The following is a 21,782-nucleotide window of genomic DNA, read 5'->3' on the forward strand; positions in this document are numbered from 1 at the left end:
CTTGTCGCAGTCGTTTATTAGTTCATGGATAATAATATGGTTTAAAGGTTTAAACGTGCTATTAGGGTGATTCTTATTCTTACGTTTTTTTGTGTGAGTTGTAAGAATTGTATATGTTTTTTAGGAAAATCGGTGACCCCTGAATCATTTTACTTAGGTAATTACTTCTAGTATCGTGTCCGGATATAATTTTTGCCATAAAATTATTAGATATTATATTAAAAAAAATTAGAAGTCATAAATGTCACGGAACGTGTCGTGTGAGATTGCCAGAATTGCAGATAAAATGTTTTTTTCTGAAGATGTGGCATGTTATTTTTCGAAATATTACAACAACTATGCAAGACGAACCTTTGTTCTATAAGACTGTTTAACAAAATATATAAATAATGCACACTATTTTTGATTTTGAACAACATACATTTTGTGAGCAGTTTTTGTGTCACGACCGTGTGCGACACTTTAAAATTGCAATACTCGGTAGAAATAAATCTATGACATTAACAACCATTTCTAAGTTTTTTTAGAATGGCAACAATATCATCTTGTCAGTATTGCAAATGGCTAAGAGCGTTGAGACCAGTATAAAATCAATCTGCTTTTACATTTTAAAAAAAGGACAACCTTAACTCGTCAACGCCGTGTAAGAGTTTTAAACTTAAGTATCAGTGTTACACTATTGTTTGAAAAGTAATATGCACGTCATACAGTGTAGTTTAAAATAATTACTTAGAATTGCAGTGTCGTGGATAGCTTTTGGGTTATATCGAACACGTTTCAAATTGTCACGACCATGTAATGATAAAAATGTCACAGCCGTGGACTTTTTAAACACATGGTTGTGACATATAATGCACGATCGTGACATTCTTTTTTTATTTCAATAATTTTGTGGGTTTTGTTGCTTTTATAAATTATATTATTGTTTGATATGCTTACACACGAGTATTTACTTTACTAGTCCATATAGATCCTAGTATAGGACAAGGGCCTCTTCCAAGATATTTGGAAGGAAATTATTCATAGCCACACTAGGCAGGGGTTTTTGGCGGTTGTATGGTATTGTTACGGAAGTGGATTTCGGGATTGGAAGGAAACTAACTGAGTTCAAGAAGAAACATTTGTTGGTCAAATTGTTAGTATAAATAACGACAACCCTGATCCCCCTTACTACACTAAATTTACTAAGAAGAAGTATCATAGCGTGATATCAGGAGACACGGTCTTTACCTGGAATAGCAAAGATTCTGCAGATCTTGGCCCTGAAGTTCCCAGTAGAAATAACCTCCTTAGAGGAGGCCTCGATAGCTATTAACTCCCTCACGGATCACGTGAGGTTGGTTTTGAACGAAAGTTCAGCACAGGTTCTGGAGATGGAAGACCATCGCTGGAAACTGCCTACCGACATCCATGAGAAAAACGCAGCCACCCGCGCATATGATTTCAATCGCACCGAGGAATGTCGTCGTCATTTGCGTCTCTTGCAGCATACTGTAAGAAAACGTATTAATGACATGCGACAGAATCGGTGGAATAATCTTTTGAGCGGCATTGAGCCCCACCACCAGGCCATCTGGCAGCTGTCTAGGTCTCTTCAAAAGGATACGGTTGTTCCTACTCCTCCTCTCAATAGGCCTAACCAACCCCCCGCTTTTGACGATGACGAAAAAGCCGAATGCCTTGCCGACAGTCGCGAAGCCCAATGCTCGCCCAGCACTCTCCCTATCGATCGTAGGCACCGCTTGACGGTGAACTCTGAAGTTCAGCGTAGGGCTTCTGCACCGATCCTCCTCTTCCACAGGTCACTGAGGAAAAGGTACTAGGTATCATCAAAAAAATTCAAACCCGAAAAGCCCCTGGTTCAGACGGTATCACGAATCGTGTCCTTAAAAACTTCGGTGCTCCCCTCATCTGTTTACTAACGGCAATATTCAACGTTGCCATGAGCAACTGCGTCAAAGAAGTCAAAGAAGCAATTGTAATTGGTATACCAAAGCCTGGGAAACCTAAAAACGAACCTTCGAGTTACCGCCCCATAAGTCTCCTCAATACCATGGGGCAGATTTATGAGCGGCTCATATTTGCTAGATTACGGGACTACGCCGAATCCAATAGTCTTATTCCAACAGAGCAGTTTGGTTTTAGCTTCATTTGCGGATGATACAGCCATCTATTCTTCGTGCCGTGGTCGAGTTATGACGACTGGAATTCTCCAACGCGCGGCCAATACCTTGGGCAAGTGGTTTCGCAAATGGAGAATCGAGGTAAACCCGGAGAAAAGTGTAGCGGTGTACTTTTCAAAGAGCTATTATAACACGCCACGGTCACGCCGTCAACTTAAAGTCATCAAGATGTTTGGCAAGCCGATTGGAAGGAGTAAGTCAAATATCTCGGCGTAGTCTTAGATAGACGTCTTACTTTCAAGGCCCATATCAAACGCAATCGCGCGCATTTGTAATGGGCCGTCTTCATTGTCTCCTTAACAAGCGTAGTAAATTGTCCTTTAGGAATAAGGTGAAATTCCGTCCGATCATGATCTATGCAGGGGTAGTTTTCACTCACGCGAGTCCCTCTCAAATCCACCGTCTACAGGTAATACAAAATCGTTTCATGTGGAAAGCCACGGGAGCTCCGTGGTTCTGCACATTGACCTAGGTCTGCCAACCATTGCCCAATGGCTCAACTTAGCTTCAAAACGTTTTTTCGATTCTGCTTCACACCACCCAAATCCCCTGGTAGTTGCGGCTTCCGAATACATCCCGCTTAGGGACGGTACTGAAAAGTATCGGCGTCCGAAGGACGTAATATACGATCCCGACGACCCGATTACTCTAGCCATAGAGGCAGCCAATCAGCTCGCGACACCAAACACTTCAGGGCCCCGATACTGACCCCGCCGGCGTGGTGGACGACTTCCCTCAATACAGCGCTTATTGTTATCGACCCACTTGGGTCGATTAACTTTACTAACTACTCTCAGACGACGCCCTGAGCCGAGGTTCGCGCCCACCTCGCCACCTTCAGGCCTGTTGTCTAAAACATTGTACCGGATGAGAGCCTTCAGCGCTCCCCATTTGTCCGGCCAAGTAGTTAATGCCATCTGCGGCAAATGTACAATAAGTAAAAAAAGGTCCTGAAGACGTTGTTTCTGTTTTGCAAGAACCCCCTACTGGTAGGCGAAAGTATAAAGGTTTTTGTTTCCACATCATTTGCAGATAAGAGAGCATTACAGTTTTTAAATATAGGATTTTACTTTTTTTATGACGCGATCTCAATTATTGTGATTTAGTTAAGTATCTCATAATCAGAAAGAAGATTACCAAATAAATACTTTTGATTAAACCAATTAAATAAATAAATAATAAACGTTTATTGCATCAATTCAGGTTAGGTACATTGCAGATTACAGTGCATAAAAATAGTAAGTATCACCAAATTCTACTTTTTCAAGCATACACAATGAAAGAACGGACGGAACGGAATTCAGTGTTTGCTTACTGCCTAATCGCTCCAATCAATTGAGACAAAAAACTAAGATGACAAAAAAATAACAGCAACAGTTACAATGAAAAATGCAAAACAGTCACATCCATGTCATATTGTGTCACAGCCATGTTTAGTGATGTCACGACCGAGGCACAAATGTCACAACCGTGTTTTTCTACCCTTGTTTTTTAATATTCCTGAGGGTATTAAGCTTGTCCATATGCATCTAAAATATGCTTTTGACATAAACTTTTGATTTGCATCATAAAAACTCATAAAAATATATATTTATTTTTTTTGGGTTTTCTGAAAACTATTTAAGAATTACCCATTAAAGCAAGTGTTGTATGTCCCTAGTACTTCACAGCTTCGCACTTGGAACAAACCTTGAAAGAACACAGGTACTAACTCTTTAAGGCTCGCTTGGAACAAATGTTGACTGTTCTCTGCAAATGCTTGTTCATTCTGACCATATTTATCACCTGTCATGTAGCTACTGTAAAAATATGGGCATGTGGGCATATGCCTTCCACGAATATAATGTCATGGAATTTAGTGTTATAGTATTTAATGTTACGTAGCCTGGAAAGTCTATTGCGACTTTGAGACTTTTTTTACACCGAGTAGCTCGGTGGCGCAGCGGTTAACGCGCTCGGTCTGCGATTGTTGAAGTTAAGCAACTTTCGCAAAGGCCGGTCATAGGATGGGTGACCACAAAAAAAAAGTTTTCATCTCGAGCTCCTCCGTGCTTCGGAAGGCACGTTAAGCCGTTGGTCCCGGCTGCATTAGCAGTCGTTAATAACCATCAATCCGCACTGGGCCCGCGTGATGGTTTAAGGCCCGATCTCCCTATCCATCCATAGGGAAGGCCCGTGCCCCAGCAGTGGGGACGTTAATGGGCTGATGATGATGATGAGCCTGGAAAGTTTATTGCGATCATTAAAAAGGAGCTTACGTAGTTTTCGTTACAAGGACAAGGAGACGGTATATGTATTTTGATAACTTATACCTTTATGGCAACAATACATAGGTAACAAGACGTACCTGCGCTCTCGCAATAGAAGTAGTTTCCATTCCGTATCCTACTGTAGTTTTACAAGCACTTTGATCAAAGACTGGACTGACCATAAGGTAAATATTTAGCATATTATGGTTACACCGCAGTAACACGGGTTAACATTCCGGCTTGCCGTCGGGGAAATCTTGGCGGAGGCCCAAAGGTTAACTAACGTACACATAGTAACTCTTGATAGATATGAATATGAATATTATGTGATTACATTTTGTATGAGAACCGCTGTCGTTGGTTCAACCCTACTCTCTTTTACTATTACTCCTGCAAACAGAAAACTATGGTAGCTCTACTGCATCTCTAATTGCATAGCCACTTTAACAGCAACGTATTTTTTTATGTGATAGGCTGCAATTATATCATTGCTTTTCGTAAGATACAACATACCAAAGTATTTTTTTTTATAAATAGCCGATCATACTAAGGTTTTTAGCTTTCCTGTGATAAGGAGGGATCTTTTTGCATGATAGTCGATATTTGTATTTTGCGCTGTAGGCTGCTGCTGCTTTATAATGCACAAAACGACCTATTAATATATCAAAATCAAAAATCAAAAAGTGTTTTATTGCAATTGTACAGTCCAAAAAAAAAAAGATGTCATAGTTACATTTATAAAAAGAAAAAATACAGTTCTTAGGTACAATTTAACCCAATCGTGCGTGCAACATTACATAGGTATGTACTTAAATATTACAATATTAAAATTTAGTTCATAGTCAATCGGGCGTGTATCATTACATATTAAAATATTAAAATTAATTTATTGTCAATCTAGTGTGCAAATTAATAACCCTAGCAAACAAATAGCCTACGTATTTAAGAAAAACAAAAACTATCAAATTGTCATGTTTACATAAATTCATATTTTATACAATACTATCATACAATACAATGTCTTGTTTATTATATAATATTATAAATATATTATTCCAATCAAAATATTCTTTCAGATTATAAAAACATTTTTGTATTAGCCATTTCTTAAGACACTTTTTAAACTGTAAGTATATTATTTTCTTTTCTAATATCTATAGGTAGATGATTGAATATTTTTATTGCTGAATGATATGTGCCTTGACTAGAAATTGTCCTTTTACTTGTAATCATAATGTTGCTTTGTGTCTTAAGTTGCGGTTGTTAAATTGCCTGTTATCTATCGGGAAAAAATCGTTGTGTTTTCTTCCGAAAGAACATAACTCTAGTATATAGATGTATGTCAGAGTTTTTTAACAATATATCGCGGAGCTTCGTGTGTCGTAAAGTTTGGGGACGAGTGGAGTGGCAAGTTGAAGTATGAACTATTTGCTCATACTTGTATGGCGCGCGTTTCGCGCTCACTTGACCCTTCCAACCTCTTTCTTCTATTCCGTGTGTAGACTATACGAGAGAATATAATCAGCGTGACCAATTATGTACTTGCCGCAAATGGTATTAACTACTTGCCCGGACAAATGGGGCTGCGGAGTCTCAAAAAAACATGTCAATTTGAAGTGATTTTAGCCCCTTGCTGACCGAAACGTGCTTAGAGCTTTAGATACAACATCTGAATTAAAATGAAATCTTTTCATTTTTTCTGTTGTTTTGTTGAACTTTAACAAAATAATGTTTACACATTACATTGTAATGTTGTTGTTTTAAAACGTTGTCTAAACTATATCTATATGAAGCAAAACAATTTTGTCTCGTCTCGTTTGAAAAAAATGCACATATTTTTTTTTGTTTTAAAACATATGAGGATGAGTAATTGTCACATTGTGCAGCGATCATGGCGAGGAAGCATGAAATCCATTATAAAACAGAATTACTTATTTAATCTTTCGCGCATGCGCTATATGAATAGGTGGTAAATGTAATGATCACAATCATTCCCTCTGTAACGCTCTTAGCTACTATAATTTTGCGCTGGGAACATTTTAATGTCATTCTATTCAAAATGACAATCATAATAATCTTACATACCTACCACATAATTATTATAAATATAGCGTGGTGTTTTAAAAAAGGTGAATGCCAGGTCCTAGATCCGTTTCCTGCATCCTTTCTTAAACTTACATCTGTGTTTTTACATGTTAAAATAAGTAAATACATCTAATACAGATTCTGCGTGCAAAATAATGAAGGGCTTTTCAGGGGCCCTGCCGGCTAATTCGCCGAACTTAATGAGAACAGAATAATAATGAGTGGAAGATGTGTTGTATGAGTCATCATTTATAGCCGAAAACTAAGATAAAAGATTAGAAGGTTAAACGAAGGCAAATTTTTACAGCGCCATCCATATGACAGTCGGATGATAATGTAAAATACTTGTAGAACAACTTCGAAGGGACTCGTTTCCGAAGTTCTTTGTGATAAACCCGTGCTTTCAAGGGGTCATTTAACTTTGCATTTGTAAAAAATACACGTGATTATTTTTTGTCATACGTATTGTGAGGACCTTGGCGGGTTTTTTTATTTTCGGTTTTACCGTAAGTTTTACCAACGTTCCATTTTTTCATGCATGGCAAAGGACAAAATAAAAACCACAATGTTTGCTGTGTCATCCCGGTCTCTTCACGGAAATCGAAATATGACGGCATGGAATTATAAACGATGGGCTGCCTATAAACTATGTGCCTAAACATTGAGACTCTGCTCACCCTATTAAGGGTTATGGGCATGAGTTTATGTATGTAAACAGTCTATACTTTGTGCAAAAAAATACAAGTTGACCTAATTTATCTTCGGACAAATATTATAAGTACTAAAATTGGCTACCCTAACGAGCCAACGACTTTTAGGATCTGAAATTCTCTTCTATACCTACTATATACTACTCGTTTGTTGTTTTGGTTTTCCCCGAAGGGCAAGGCAAAGGGAACTATGCCCATACAGCCAAGTATTATATATTTTTTTCTTGATGATGATTAATGAAATGATGCAAGGTGATGACGATGAATGATGAAACCTAAGCGCCCACCCTCGGAGCAGACTTCTACTCGGAACCACAAACAAATTAACCCAAAAGTCCGCATAAACTTTCGAGTCAAACGAAACGGCTTCTTGGCAAGACGCAAAAATAGGTAGGTAAGTACTTACACTTTGTTTATTGAATATTCCGATATAATAACACTATCGCGAATGTTTTCAGACTAGCTTAATGTGATTATTTACCACAAAACATTATTTCGTTTTAATTCTTTAGATTATTAAATAAAACAACCATATCGATCACGTTCCCGCCAAAAAGCCCAACCTAGTGAAATGAGATGCTTTTTACGAAACGTCAAAACGAAAGTTTTGGAGTTTGTATGGAAATACTTTCCTGTGACATTATTAATAAATAAATGCGGTCACACGTAAGTACTCGTCATTACTTAATTAATTAATAAGTAAAAAGTGGGGTGACCCTAGGTCTTCGTCTTACTTGGTCCAACGCCTGTCAGTGGCTTGTGCAACGGGGCAATGCCGCTAGTGTAATGGGTTCGTTTGAACGAACACTTAAACGCCTAGTGGGACGTGACGAAGTTACTTATGTTTCTGATTATGCGATTTTTTTTGACGTGACTTATTGTAGATTTGCCGCAGATGGCATTAACTACTTGGCCGGACAAATGGGGAGCGCTGAAGGCTTTCACCCGGTACAACGTTTAAGACAACAGACCTGAGGATGCCCAGTTGGGCGCGAACCTCGGCTCAGGGCGTCGTCTGAGAGGAAAAATATTTGAAAGAATTAATCAACCCTAGTGGATCGATAGCGATAAGCGCTGAATGAGGGAAATCATCGACCACGCCGGCGGGGTCGGTATCGGCGTCCTGAAGTGTTTAGTGTCGCGAGCTGATTGGCTGCCTCTATGGCTAGAGTAATCAGGTCGTCGGGATCGTATATTACGTCCTTCGGACGCCGATACTTTTCAGTATCGTCCCTAACTGATTATGCGACAAATTGTATTATTATAATAAAATAGTGACCCGTAAAAAGTAAAATGATTTTTGATCATCTTAGACTGGTTTCTATTTCTAGATTGGCATTTTATAATATAACTTTGACAGAGTCACATATCTCGTAGCATATTTCATTTGTTTCATCCCTACAATAAGTATGAGAGGTAGTATTACAGCCAACAGCGGTGACGTAGGCGGGGTGCGCCATGAGGTACCTTGTCGTTTAATCAAGTAAATAGACCGCTGATGAAAGAAGTCTTTCGGAATATACCCGCCATTACCTACGTGTTGACTATTGAATGTTAGGTATATTTGTCCGTGATGAAGCTAAATAATAAAACAACATAAACATAACATAGCATCACCCCATATTCCCGTAGGGGTAGACAGAGGGTATACAGGGTGTAAGTGACATCGTAACGAATACTGAGAGGGATGATTCAGCTCAATATTCTGAGTTATTATCAAGTGGAATTTTCCATCGCAAATTGAAAATAAGTATTAAAAAAAAACTAAAAAACCAATCATGAATTTTGCGACGAAAAATTTCACTTGATATTAACTCAGAATCATGGTTTGAATCATCCCCCTCAGTATTCGTTACGATGTCACTAACACCCTGTAAGCACTCAGTCCTCGCTAGCTATGTATAAGAAAGTCATATAATAGGGGGCAAGCTTATTGCCATTAACCGGGCAGAAGTCCTGTACACCACGTGATATTAATTAACTTTGACCCAAACATTGAAACTCATAAAGACAATTGAAAGTCCAACGTCCGAACAGGGCTATATAAAAGTAAAACATTACTTTTAGGTATTGTAAGGTCACCTCAAATTAAGTATAACTCGTTTGTTTATTGTCTAAGGAAAATGCGTCGATGCTCAAATCAATATCATACCGTTTCATCTTTTTCCTTGTGGTGATACAATTCCGAATTGAAGGAGAAAAATGTCGAAGTCAATTTCTTCCAGGTATTTTGCAAATGAGGGCTGATTGATCACTTATAAGACTTTATGGTAATCGAGGCGTTATCGATGTCTTCTAACTATGACGATTTATAGTAGCGTCATTAAATTGGAGAAAAACTCTATAAGAAACTACAGGGGGGTTAAAATTGCCACATCAAAGCAATTCATCTAACAAAGCAATATTGCTATTTGACATTTGTTTGCATTGCGCACTTACTTTTACATGCAATATTGCTTTTTTAGATGAATTGTTTCGATTTGGCCTTTTAAACCCCCCAGTATTCTGAATCATTATTTTGACAGTATTTTCCATGAAAATCGAAGTTAAAGTTTCAGTGGGATTAATAAATAGATGCTACATTAAAAGTAACATAATTCAAATACCGACGTCAATCCGTCATAATTTGGCACAAGGTTTTGTTTGTATGAGTTATCCAGGAGATATTCCATGAGTATTAGTGGAAGCATTGCACATCGTACGGCGTCATAGGATTCCTTATCCACTTGTATCGGGCATAGTGACAGGCGACACAGATTTATAGTTGAAAATGAGATGCGTCATGTAATGACGCCGATATATTGTAATATATCCCGGAAAATATACAGCTAAGTTTTGTTGTTTACGGAACAAATACAAATCTTTATTGGTAACATGTCAATGGTACAGACGATGTTAAGTACATTAATTAGGCGTGTAAACATTATTCACAAAGAAATTCATTAAATTCATAGAATGTGTTCTTAAACAACCACTCTTTTATGAGCTTTTTAAAAGATTGGGTGGACACTGCTTCCAGTATTTCCGGTGGTAAGCGGTTATATACAGATGTACCTATTATAAAACAGATTGCTCACTCTTTTTTAATTCGTGTTAGGGTGTTACCAATCTGTTTCTTTTTAGAATTTCGATGGAGACTATGCAGTAGATTGGCACCTCGACGATCAAACACATCTAGCCAATTCTTACCGTTGCCTCCAAAAAGAGCTTTTAAAAACAATATTGATAGCCTGAAGATGATTTCGGTTAACCGATCTATTTTAATTATAATTTGAGCAATTCTCATAAACAAAGGATCATTGCCAAGTGTGATGTTCGTAATACTATACTACGCAAACTAAGAGCGCGCGCTTTTCTTTTTTTTTTGTTTTAAAGAGTGAATTTGTCAGGCTATGGTCTTTGCTCACATACAGCCACTTTCCAGCTGTGAAAGAACATTTAAAATTCTGGATGGGACGGAAACTTTGTCACGCGTTCCTGACGTGATGTACGGTGTCGGTGACCACAACCCGCGTATGTTGTCTTGTCTGTGGCAAGATCGATTTCCTTCCGTGTTGTAACACAAAACGGGGTGGTAATTGTTCACTTAAGGTAAATATGATAATGTATGTCAAAGTATTTTACTTTACCGAATATATCGTCAATCGTTTGCGGTGAAAGTTTCGAAAATGCCTGGGGGTTAGCCATGTTCTGTCACTGTCGTCGTTTTTCAGTGCTTTACTCCAATAAAGTAAATAAAACAGGTAGTAACTTTAGTTCTGATTTCAAAGTCTGATACACGCATGGATCGTTACGAAAATAGAAGCTTTGCTGTAGTTATATATTATGTACATATGTACATATATTATGTACGTATGTACATATGTACCTACATCATTTTGTGACAACAACAAAGAGATTTGCCTCGGATGAAGTTCGTATGGCATTCGACTATGAGGTAGGGTAAGGTATAGTTATTTGTCAAAGTGTCAATCGCGAAGGCAATTTTCGCGGTAAGGATTTTAATTTCCTCCACTTCAAATAAATCACACAATATAACAAGGCACATAAATAGAGCAGCTGCACAAATCGATTTGGCTTTTTCACCTTATCAGGGAATGTAAAAGATATCAATAATAAGACAAAAATTCATTTCACATATTTTTGGGATTAAATTATGAATTATGAATTACTTAAGTAATAACGAGTACGACGTTTTACTGTTTTTATTTATGACGTCACAGGCCGATATTTCCATACGAACTCCAAAGAAAATTTTCGTTTTGACGTTTCTAAAAATATACCTCATTTGACTTGGTTGTTAATCAAAAGTAGTCCATTCGATGAAGTCAAGTCATTCAAAATAGTCCTATAAATATTACGATGTACTCAAGTATATCATGTTCATTCTAAGACAATATTGGCAATATTATTATTTTGAAAATTCCGGAATTCCTAAAACATAGCGTCATAGCCCTTGATCAGATAAATATTGACCCTTATAAACACACGTGTAATACACGAATGAATGATACACATTTAAAATGTCATCACTCATCACCCTATGCTCCGTTTACACTTGCATCTCTCATTCATTAGCGTCGACTGTCTTTAGACTAGTACCTACCTCTGTGGTACAGCGGTAGAGTGTTGGGCACACGATCCGGAGGTCCCCGGTTCGAATCCCGGCGGGGACATATCACAAAAATCCCTTTATGAGCCCTGGTTCGGTTAGGACATTTCGGGCTGATCTCCCGATTGTCCGAAAGTAAAGTGATCCGTGCTTCGGAAGGCACGTTAAGCCGTTGGTCCCGGTTACTACTCACTGATGTAAGTGCGTAGTTGTTACATGAGTTATTTCAGAGGCCTTTGGCAGCTCAATGATAAACCTGACACCAGGGCTGATGGGGTTGGAAATGTACCCACACGATAAACAAGTAACTGCCTAAAGCAACCTGATACCTACTTAAGCAACAGAAAAAGTAGTTAGGAATAACGACCGATTGTTACATACAGACAAACAAATTAGTAACTCTAGCCAATGTAATAACTACCGCCACCTTGTAATTATTTGCCAAAATTGATGGCACTCCGGGAGTCGTTAGGTAACCATGCGTGCATAGCCTTTGTTTGGATATACCAGGTTAGTTAGATGTGAACCTCACTATTTATAACATATATAAACTCACGACCCAGACCTACGGGGTATAGCCCAGGGATACGGGTGAAGACCTCAACGGTTGCAGAGGCAGAGATGGGTGCCATCGGTACGGCATTGCAGGACGGAAAAAGCGAGTCACAGAGACTGTAACCTGGAACCTGACAGAGGGCAGCAGTAACTGTCAGTACTATTCAGAGACGGAGGACAAGAGTCCTAGTCATCATCTCCCAAGCGAAATCCCGGTTTTCACGGAGTCCGCCTACCTAAATCTTCGACAGGTTTGGTTTTTTACAGAAGCGACTGCCTGTCTGACCTTCCAACCCGCGAAGGGGAAACCAGCCCAATACAGGTAAGGTTACATACCTCCGAAAATGCATTTCTCGGGAATGTGGGTTTTCTAACGATGTTTTTCCTTCACCGCTGAATACGTGATAATCATTTATAATCCAAACAAGAATTCGAAAACAAATTCGATAATCATTGGTTTAGGCCTGTATAGATTCGAAACTGCGACCTCAAAGTTAGAGGCAAGCGTTTTACCAACTACTATGGCTTCAGGAGGACAGGAGTCCTAGTACGGCTTTGAAATAGACTACTCTGGGTGCCATCTCATTCGCGTCAGACGGAGTACTACGGGGCGAAAGGCAAGAGGGAAATTACTGCTCTATTTTTCCCTAAACAAGTAGCATGGAGAATGCTACACCGACAAGAGCAGATGTCAAAAAAATCTATTGCAGACTTCGCAGTGACAGTTGTAAGTGATAGGTATACTTATTTATAAGAACGATTACAAGTATACACATGATAGCGGAAACAAATAAATTATGAATTAACGTGGTTAGGTACCAGACACGAGGGTTCTTAGCGTTATCTGTATTTCAGGGCTGCTGATAATAGGTAATCTATGTCATTAAGTGGATATTGCTCTATAGACACTATGCTAACAGAGGATATTACTACGTTAACTTTTTAAGACTATCGGAAGATCCATTTACTTACGCGATTGTTTTATGTTAGAAAATATTATTTAAAGAGCCTTTTGTAGGTTCCGTACCCAAAGGGTAAAAAACCCTATTACCAAGACCGCACTGTACGTCCGTCTGTCTGTCACCAGGTTGTAGGTACATGAACCGCGAAAGTTAGATACTTAGTTTAAATTTTCACAGATGTTTTATTTATGTTGCCGCTATAACAACAAATATCAAAAAAATGAATAAAATAAGTACTTAAGGGGGCTCCCATACAACAAACGTATATTATTTACTAGTTTTGGCTTGATATTAATAACGGCAACAGGTAGACGCTAGAGATAGAGGTAGAATATTTAGTTACGTAATCACTTTCAAAATAAATATTTAAATTGAAATTAAATTAATATTATTTTTTAATTTGTTATTTGAAAACAAGATGGTGGTAGTTACCCACCTATTTGCAGTGAAATAACACTTAATTTTCACCTTGGGATTATCGTAGCAGAAGGAAGTTTCCTTCAACGCGCAATTCTAATTAATTTCACTACTTTAACAAAAAAAATAGACAGGTAGGTATTTCTGTCTTTTCGGAATACTTAGTTTTATGTCTGCTTAAAATATTTACCGTAACTCCTGTTTAAATACTTACAGGAAAATATTGTAAAGTTGAGTTTGACTTATCTATTGAATAGTCCAATTTAATTCGTGAAATGAGCGTGAAGTTATTTACATTTGTGTAAATAATAATAGCTTTTAACCGTAGAATTTGTTGCTTAGTTAATAATTATGATTAACGATTTTTACTTACGTTTTAACTGTCTTTGCAGCACCTTCAATATTACAAAATTTTCACAAAAACCACTTATAACAATACAACACTGTCCACTAAAACACTAAAATCTAGACTTAAAGTTAAGTCTAACTTTTGAACACTGGAAATTGTTTGAATTAAGTATATTGTTTTAATTACAATGACATCAATTAATGTGTAAGTAGTTGGTTCTTTTGTGTGTCATTTTGTGTTATTTGGGAATGTTAGTTTTCGCGAGTGGCGGGCGGCGGCGGCGCGGCGGCGGCGGTGACGCGTGCGACCGACGTGGCGGCCAGGCGAGATGAGCCGCGAAGCCTGCGCTGACGCCTTATAAATACACGCGCCCTTACTCAAATGACTCAAACAGTATTTTTTAATTACTCCAATTATTCATTCTAGTTAGGACGAGATTTGTGCCAGTTTCAGCAGCGCCCGGCGCCGTTAAACGTATCTCTCACTCCCCGCTGAATGTTTAACGGCTATTTATTTTTAGGAACTCCCGCACCTAATTATTTACTACATGATCGCAAGAACGGAAACGGCTGTAAAGTAAAAATGTGTATTTGTATGTAATTAATTACAAGTAATGCATAAATCTGTAGATTTTATGAACTATATGTATGACTGCTATAAAACGTATCTACAAACATTTCGTCGCTAGAAAAATAAAATATCGAAACATTATGTAGGAACAATTTGTCCGGCAAACAAAACAAAAACAATTTGCACAATAAATTTACACGACACTATGTTATATACTGCACTCACTACTAATTACATTATTTACTTTTTTTCTTTATTTTGCTGATTTACTTTTTTGGTAAGTACTCTGTATAGGTACCTACATACATACGATACACCAATCGCAAGATGAACGGAGTACCCACACCTCAACAACATATACCTACCTACATTATCATAAAGAACTGTACTAACTTTCTCAGGATTGTTTGATACAAACAATCTACATACATACCTAGTGGTCAAACACATAACCCTCCATTTTGCTACGCCCCGCAGTCGGATAAAAAGTAAGTAAATTTATGATTATTATGCCAGGTCTAGCCAGTCGTGTAGTTTATCAGGTGAGAGTCAGCCCTTCCTATTTGTCGGGCCAAGTAGTTAATGCCAAAGCAAACCTACAGTCACATCAAAAAAACAGTCATGTTGCACCGCAGATACGCGTTGGTAACTTATTACATTACAAAGCGTTTCATTATATTTTATCTTAGTCAAATACGACGTTTTTTTTTGACGTGACTTATTAAGGTATTGTTGGCCGGCTATTGGCCGGACATGTGGGGAGCTCTGAAGGCTCTCACCCAGAAGGTCGACGGTCATTCATTACGATTAGACCCTCAGAAACGCTTGCAGATTTATCTTCTGATGTCTGGTGATGACTGTGGCCTAGGTGAGTATTTTATTTTACTGTATTTTTAAACAAAAATTTTGAAAGAGTGACTTTTGTATTCTGACGTATACTTGTACGTCTGACTGTTGCTAGGCGTAGCAGGCCTCGCTTCTCAATGAGGGGCTGTCCAGGCTACGTTCGTCAAAACAAATATAAATGACGTTGTAACGCTTTAATGTGATAATTACTTATTTTCTTATTACTCGGGTATCTACATCATCACTAATTTAAGAGCCACGCTATTGTTGGTGTAGTATTCCCCATTCTTGTCTATCAAAGACCAATTCCTTCACTTCCGTATAAGACACGACGTTCACCTTCTCTTTAATCTGTTACATGTAAGCTTTTCTTGGTCTTCCCCTTCCTCTCTTTTACTAATGAGGAAGTGCTAGTAAGAGTAAGGGAAAAGAGGCAAATATTGAGAGTTATGGAGGACAGAAGAGGCAAGATGATTGGACACTTAATAATACACGACGACATACATACATACATAAACTCACGCCTATTTCCCACCGGGGTAAGCAGAGACTATAGAATTCCATTTGCTTCGATCCTGACACACTTCTCTTGCCTCCTCCACACTCATCAATCGCTTCATACACGCACGCCGGTTCAGAGTAGATCGTATTGAACCTTTTCTAAGGACATCTCCAATTTGATCATCGTAAGTCCTTCTCGGTCTTCCTCTGCCAGCCCTACCATCAACTTTCGCTTTATATACCGCTTTTGCAATTCTATTATCCTTCATCCGCTCAACGTGTCCAAACCAACCTAACATTCCCTTCTCAATCCTAGTCACTATATCGTCTTTTACACCACATCTCTGTCTTATCACACTGTTTCTCACTCTATCACTCAACTTCACACCGCAGATGCTACGCAAAGACCTCATTTCATTTAATACACGACGAATTTATTAAAAACATCATAGAAGGGGTACCTACATAATTATTGTAAAATACAGTGTAATGGCAGAAGCATATTATTATATAAAAATAGTTGTTGCTTGATATTTGGATCACATTATGTATAGAATTACCTACCTATATTGCTTGTCTTTATTTTGATCAGAATAATAATGGGTGGATGATTTAATTGTGCCTGGGTGTAATAAAAAGGGTCATCATTTATACCCAAATACAAGTCTGTTATCCATGAAATTAGATCAGAAGGTCAAACGAAGGAAAATATATACTTAGCCTACTAAAGTGCCTCATTAACCGGATGGGGTACGGAGCATCTTTCACCAAGCTGCTCCACTGCGGGTTAGTGGAGGTGTTTGGAACCTAAACGTAATCTCTACTTTATACAAGTATTTATTTCGGTATTTCCTTCCTTGACGTGAGAAGGTAAAATTATGTCGCGCTAAGTAAACTATATTAATCTTCCTTATAATGACGCAATTTGTAGCAAGTTTTCCCTTAACGCCACCTGTCATCAAGGATAATTTTGCGTTCCTCAATAAGTTCCCGTGACTAATATGGCCGGCCAAGCCATAGGTTAATCAGAAATAATCAGAATACAGCGCTTACGAACCTTTTTTTCTGTATTGATAGTTAGGTTAGTACTCTAACCCGGGGAGCTTAAAGATTTTGACAAGAGTGTAGGAGACGAAAGTAGTGTATCTGAATAAATACTTAGTGAAATTCTGAGGTCTCTGGCTACCTATTTATTTATATCAGGTAACAAGGTTTCAGGGAACGGAAGGCGATTGGGGCAACCGCCGTTCTACACGCCCTATCTATGGAGTAATGGCGATTACTCCACCGACAAGAGCGCAGCTCTTAAATAAAGAGAGAGAGAACAAAGTTTATTATAATTACTAAAGTAAATACATGCTTACTTAAGAATTAAATATTCTTAATCTTAACATTCATCATCATCATCAGCCCATTAACGTCCCCACTGCTGGGGCACGGGCCTTCCCTATGGATGGATAGGGAGAATCTTAACATTACAGATAATTAAAACTAGACTACTAAAACTAAAAACAAAAAGAAACAAATGTACATAACTATAGGCTTAATTAAAAGTGCTCCCTTTTACCACCTCTCGACCGAATGTGCTAATCACGCTCGCACCGTTACCCCGATGACGAGGGAAATATGCTGCGTTAGGTAATGCCCGGACCGGGAGTCGCCATCTTGCTCCCTTATATACCTTAACCTAAAATACGTACTTAACATTATAAAAAAATACAATCACACAAAGTCGTCACTATTTGTGTTGTATCGGTGGTGCACGGCGGTCTACCACGGAGACTGCGATACACCCCACGCGCTTGGGCCAGAAGTCCTCCCGCATGAAGGTGTCCAGGTTGCACGTACACTACGGAAGCATTGGCTATTCCAATGGGGAAAAGATATGATACTTAAGTATGTATCTAAGCTATAAGATACGGATATGACAAATCGTATATTGGTACCATAACCATAGAATAAGGAATTAAACTACGTATAGGTAGAACGTCAACCGTTCCGTGGAGCCGTGGTAGCTGGTAGAACGCTTGCCTCTCACTTTGAGGCCGCAGGTTCAAATCCAGCACAGGCCTAAACCAATGATTGTCGAATTTGTTTTCGAATTCATATTTGGATCATAAATGATTATCACGTGCTCAGCGGTGAAGGAAAACATCGTGAGCAGCATCGTGACCCACATTCCCGAAAAATGCATTTTCCGACGTTTGTGACATAACCTGTATTGGGCTAGTTTTCCCTTTGCGGGTTGGAAGGTAAGAAAGGCAGCCGCTTCTGTAAAAAACCGGATTTGTGAAATCTTCAGGTTAGGTAAGCGAACTCTGTGAGAAACGGGATAAGAGATAATAGATAGAACGGCAGCTCTCCACTCCCCACTAGCGTCTGAGCTAGGTTTACCTCACCCCCCAACAACATAGGCGTTTACGAGGTTTCCACCTGAACGTGCACCTATTCTATATTTTTCTTTACTCCCAGATAGTATGGCAGTTGGAATTTGCCTTCCTAAATGTACCTACCTAGTTACAACCACTCGCACGCGTATTAGATCGTGAGCACACATCAATAAGGTTGTAAGTCAGAATTAATTAAGAAATACGAGGCGCAAATTACTTGCTCATTTCAGAAGCATGCCGGAGTGATGAAGTCAGTCATGAAACTGCCAACAACTGGACTTGGGCTCAGCGAAATTTTTAATGCTAGTTTTTGCTATGGGCTTCGCTCGCTCCGTTTTTGGTTACGTACATACCTACCAATTTCAGACAAAAATCTTTTTACGTACGTACTACATAGTATAAAACAAAGTCCCTTTTTCTGTCCCTATATCCTTATGTACGCTTAAATCTTTAAAACTACGCAACGGATTTTGATGCGGTTTTTTTTAATAGGTATAGTGATTGAAGAGGAAGGTGTATATGTATAATAACATCCATTAAATAGTGGAGAAATACTGTTATTTTTGACGTTTTTAATGTGATGTCGTAAATAATTTCATTTTTTTCTCAGCATTGCACCCGAGCGAAGCCGGGGCGGGTCGCTAGTAAGTAATAATGCGTCGTGCGTGATGCATTTTTGGTTTATAATGGTTATTAGCCGTAAAACACCTCCACCAACCCTTAGTGGAGCAGCGTAGCGGAGTTTGTACCAAACCCCCTTCGGTTGATTTAGGGGAGGCCTGTGCCCAGCAGTGGAACATATATAGGCTGGTTATGTGATACATGTTCGAGCTTCAGCAGTTTTTTTATCATAGACTTCACGTCAAAAAAGTTTAAAGATAATAGAATAAAATTAAACGGACCTCAAAATTTGCAAAAATAAAAAGTAAGAAATTATATTTGATGTCGGCGTTCAAAACTAATTTTAAGATTAGAGAAAAGTAAATGTTTAATGTAAAGTATGTGGCAGTACTTTATATAAATAAATTATAATAAATAAACAAAAAGTTTTAAACTTATGACCGGAACCTACACTGACACTGTGGCTTCCTTCATACAAAAGACATCAACGAGATTATTGTTTGTAATAATAATAATATTTTTTGGACCGTAGCTCTAAAGCTACTAAGCCGATCTTGATGAAATGCCAATAAAAAATAAATCTTGCAATACGATTTGTAGTTCCTGACAAATGTGTGGACAAACATAGGCCTAGGACCGCCTACTAACTTATTATGCGAATAATTCCAAGAATATTAAATACATATTCGTATACGGATCAAAAAATATAGCCTCTTTTTTTTAAAAGTCGGTTAATAAGTAGTAGTAGTCGTAAAACCGCTCATGCAGCAAGACGGGGGCACCCCTGGCTTTTCCAACTACGTCACTCAGTAGTTGTCTACCGTTTGCAATAGGTGTTTTCATGGTATGGAATTTAGTAGTTTAGGCACACCACGGTCACTTCATACAAACAACCTCATTTTACACAGACACCACACATTGACATTATCGTACACTCGCATCTGTGTGTGTGACAATCTGACGCCTTACGATTTAGGTCTAAACTGTGTTCGACGGGGGGTGAGGTAAACCTAGCTCAGACGCTGGTGGGGAGCGGAGAGTTGCCGTTCTATACTTAATATTATTCCTTATTGTATGGTTTAGGGTAAGTAGGTACCTACTAAGTACCCTACAGGAATAAGCCAGTTATATGCTACGTTACCAATTTTTGTCCAATAAACAAGTATATACCTATAGACATAGACAAACAGGCAATAAAAATTGCATTATACTTACCTCTTACTTCTTTTAACGTGTGGTTTGCCAAGTCGATCCTCACCAACCCTAGTGTCAGGGTCCGTAGTCTATTAGTTAAAGCGGCTCACAATCTGCAGGTCCTGGTTCGATTTCCCAAATTCATTCCGGATAAAAAATTAACTACAATTTTTTACCTGGTTTGATACTAGTGTGTCCATTGCGAGGTTTTGTTAACAAAAATCACATCGTGATTTTTCAAAAAGGCGCTTATGAGGTTTTCACTACATAAGGTTTCCGTAGTCCAGTGGTTTGAGTGTTCGGCTCACGATCCCGGTCACGGTCCCGGGTTCAAATCCCGATGGAGAAATATCAAGAAAATCACTTTGTGATCCCTAGTTTGGTTAGGACATTACAGGCTGATCACCTGATTGTCCGAATGTAAGATGATCCGTGCTTCGGAAGGCACGTTAAGCCGTTGGTCCCGGTTACTACTTACTGATGTAAGTATGTAGGCGTTACATGAGCCATGTCAGGGGCCTTTGGCGGTTCAATAGTAGTTCAGGGTTCAGGGTTGATGGGGTTGGTAATCCACCTCACAACCCACACGATAGAAGAAGGCTATAAGGCGACGAGATGTACCTATAAAAAAAATTGTATCTAGATATCTAAGGCACAGACACTCTTCCTTTTCTATTACATATTAAGTGATGAACAGATATAGGTATATTATTCTTTCCTTGAAAATATATCTACCTATCGATTGGGCGATGAGTAATTCTCCTACTTGGAAGAAGTACATAAATTGCGTAGTATGTGAGTACCTACTGATTCATTGAAGACGGGAAGTGAAATGGATAAATAAAAGAGTTGAATGTAATCGTGACGTTTAAATCGAAATCTGTTAACTACGTTTCGAAGAAGATTTTACTTTATGAGTAAGTAGTTAGCCTTTAATAGCAGACCCGGATCACAATACCTAAACATCTTGAAATTACTAATTAGTAGCAAGCAGTTACTAATATACATATGCATAGCTTTACCGTTCGTGACTTTATCTACATGGACGTTAGATCAACGTTATCACGCGCGGCACATTTTGTTCATTCATTTTCATCCCCTTAGGGGGTATAAAAACTATCCTATGTTCCTCCCTAGCTAACTCTACTACTTACTACTAAGTAGTTAACTGTCTCCATCCCAAATTGTGAAACGTAAGTCACATAGACAGAGTTCCTTTCGCATTTAAGTATAACTTTATTAATAACAAGTAAGGAAGGACAGTAAACTTCTCCAGTGGACTAGGAGGAATAAAGGAAAACCTAGAATGCATGCAGCTGTTTAACATCCTGAGCAAATTGGTACCTATCTATATCTATCTAACATATGGGCCACGGTCTGGGGCCTGTTTAAAAAACATTACAATTGTAAATAAAATTACAATTACATTTTAATGTACACTGCGGCGTGCGTGTATAGATTGATCAGAAATATTTTATAGCTTCATAGTAGTGACGCAATGAACACTAAAATGTACTTGTATTATTTTATTTACGATT

At 38.4% G+C, this 21,782-nt stretch overlaps 1 protein-coding gene across 1 annotated transcript in view; it reads right to left on the reverse strand.

The window, feature by feature from the left end:
- Nucleotides 1-14,457, reverse strand: part of LOC126371032 (bumetanide-sensitive sodium-(potassium)-chloride cotransporter) — a 66,387-nt gene extending 51,930 nt beyond the window's left edge. The window contains exon 1 of the mRNA XM_050016228.1: nt 14,147-14,457. The gene's annotated coding sequence lies outside the window, so the exon portion shown is untranslated. The remainder of the gene's footprint in view (nt 1-14,146) is intronic.
- Nucleotides 14,458-21,782: the final 7,325 nt, after the last annotated feature.

The sequence above is a fragment of the Pectinophora gossypiella genome, chromosome 11 (genome assembly GCF_024362695.1).
Source record: "Pectinophora gossypiella chromosome 11, ilPecGoss1.1, whole genome shotgun sequence".
Taxonomy (NCBI): domain Eukaryota; kingdom Metazoa; phylum Arthropoda; class Insecta; order Lepidoptera; family Gelechiidae; genus Pectinophora; species Pectinophora gossypiella.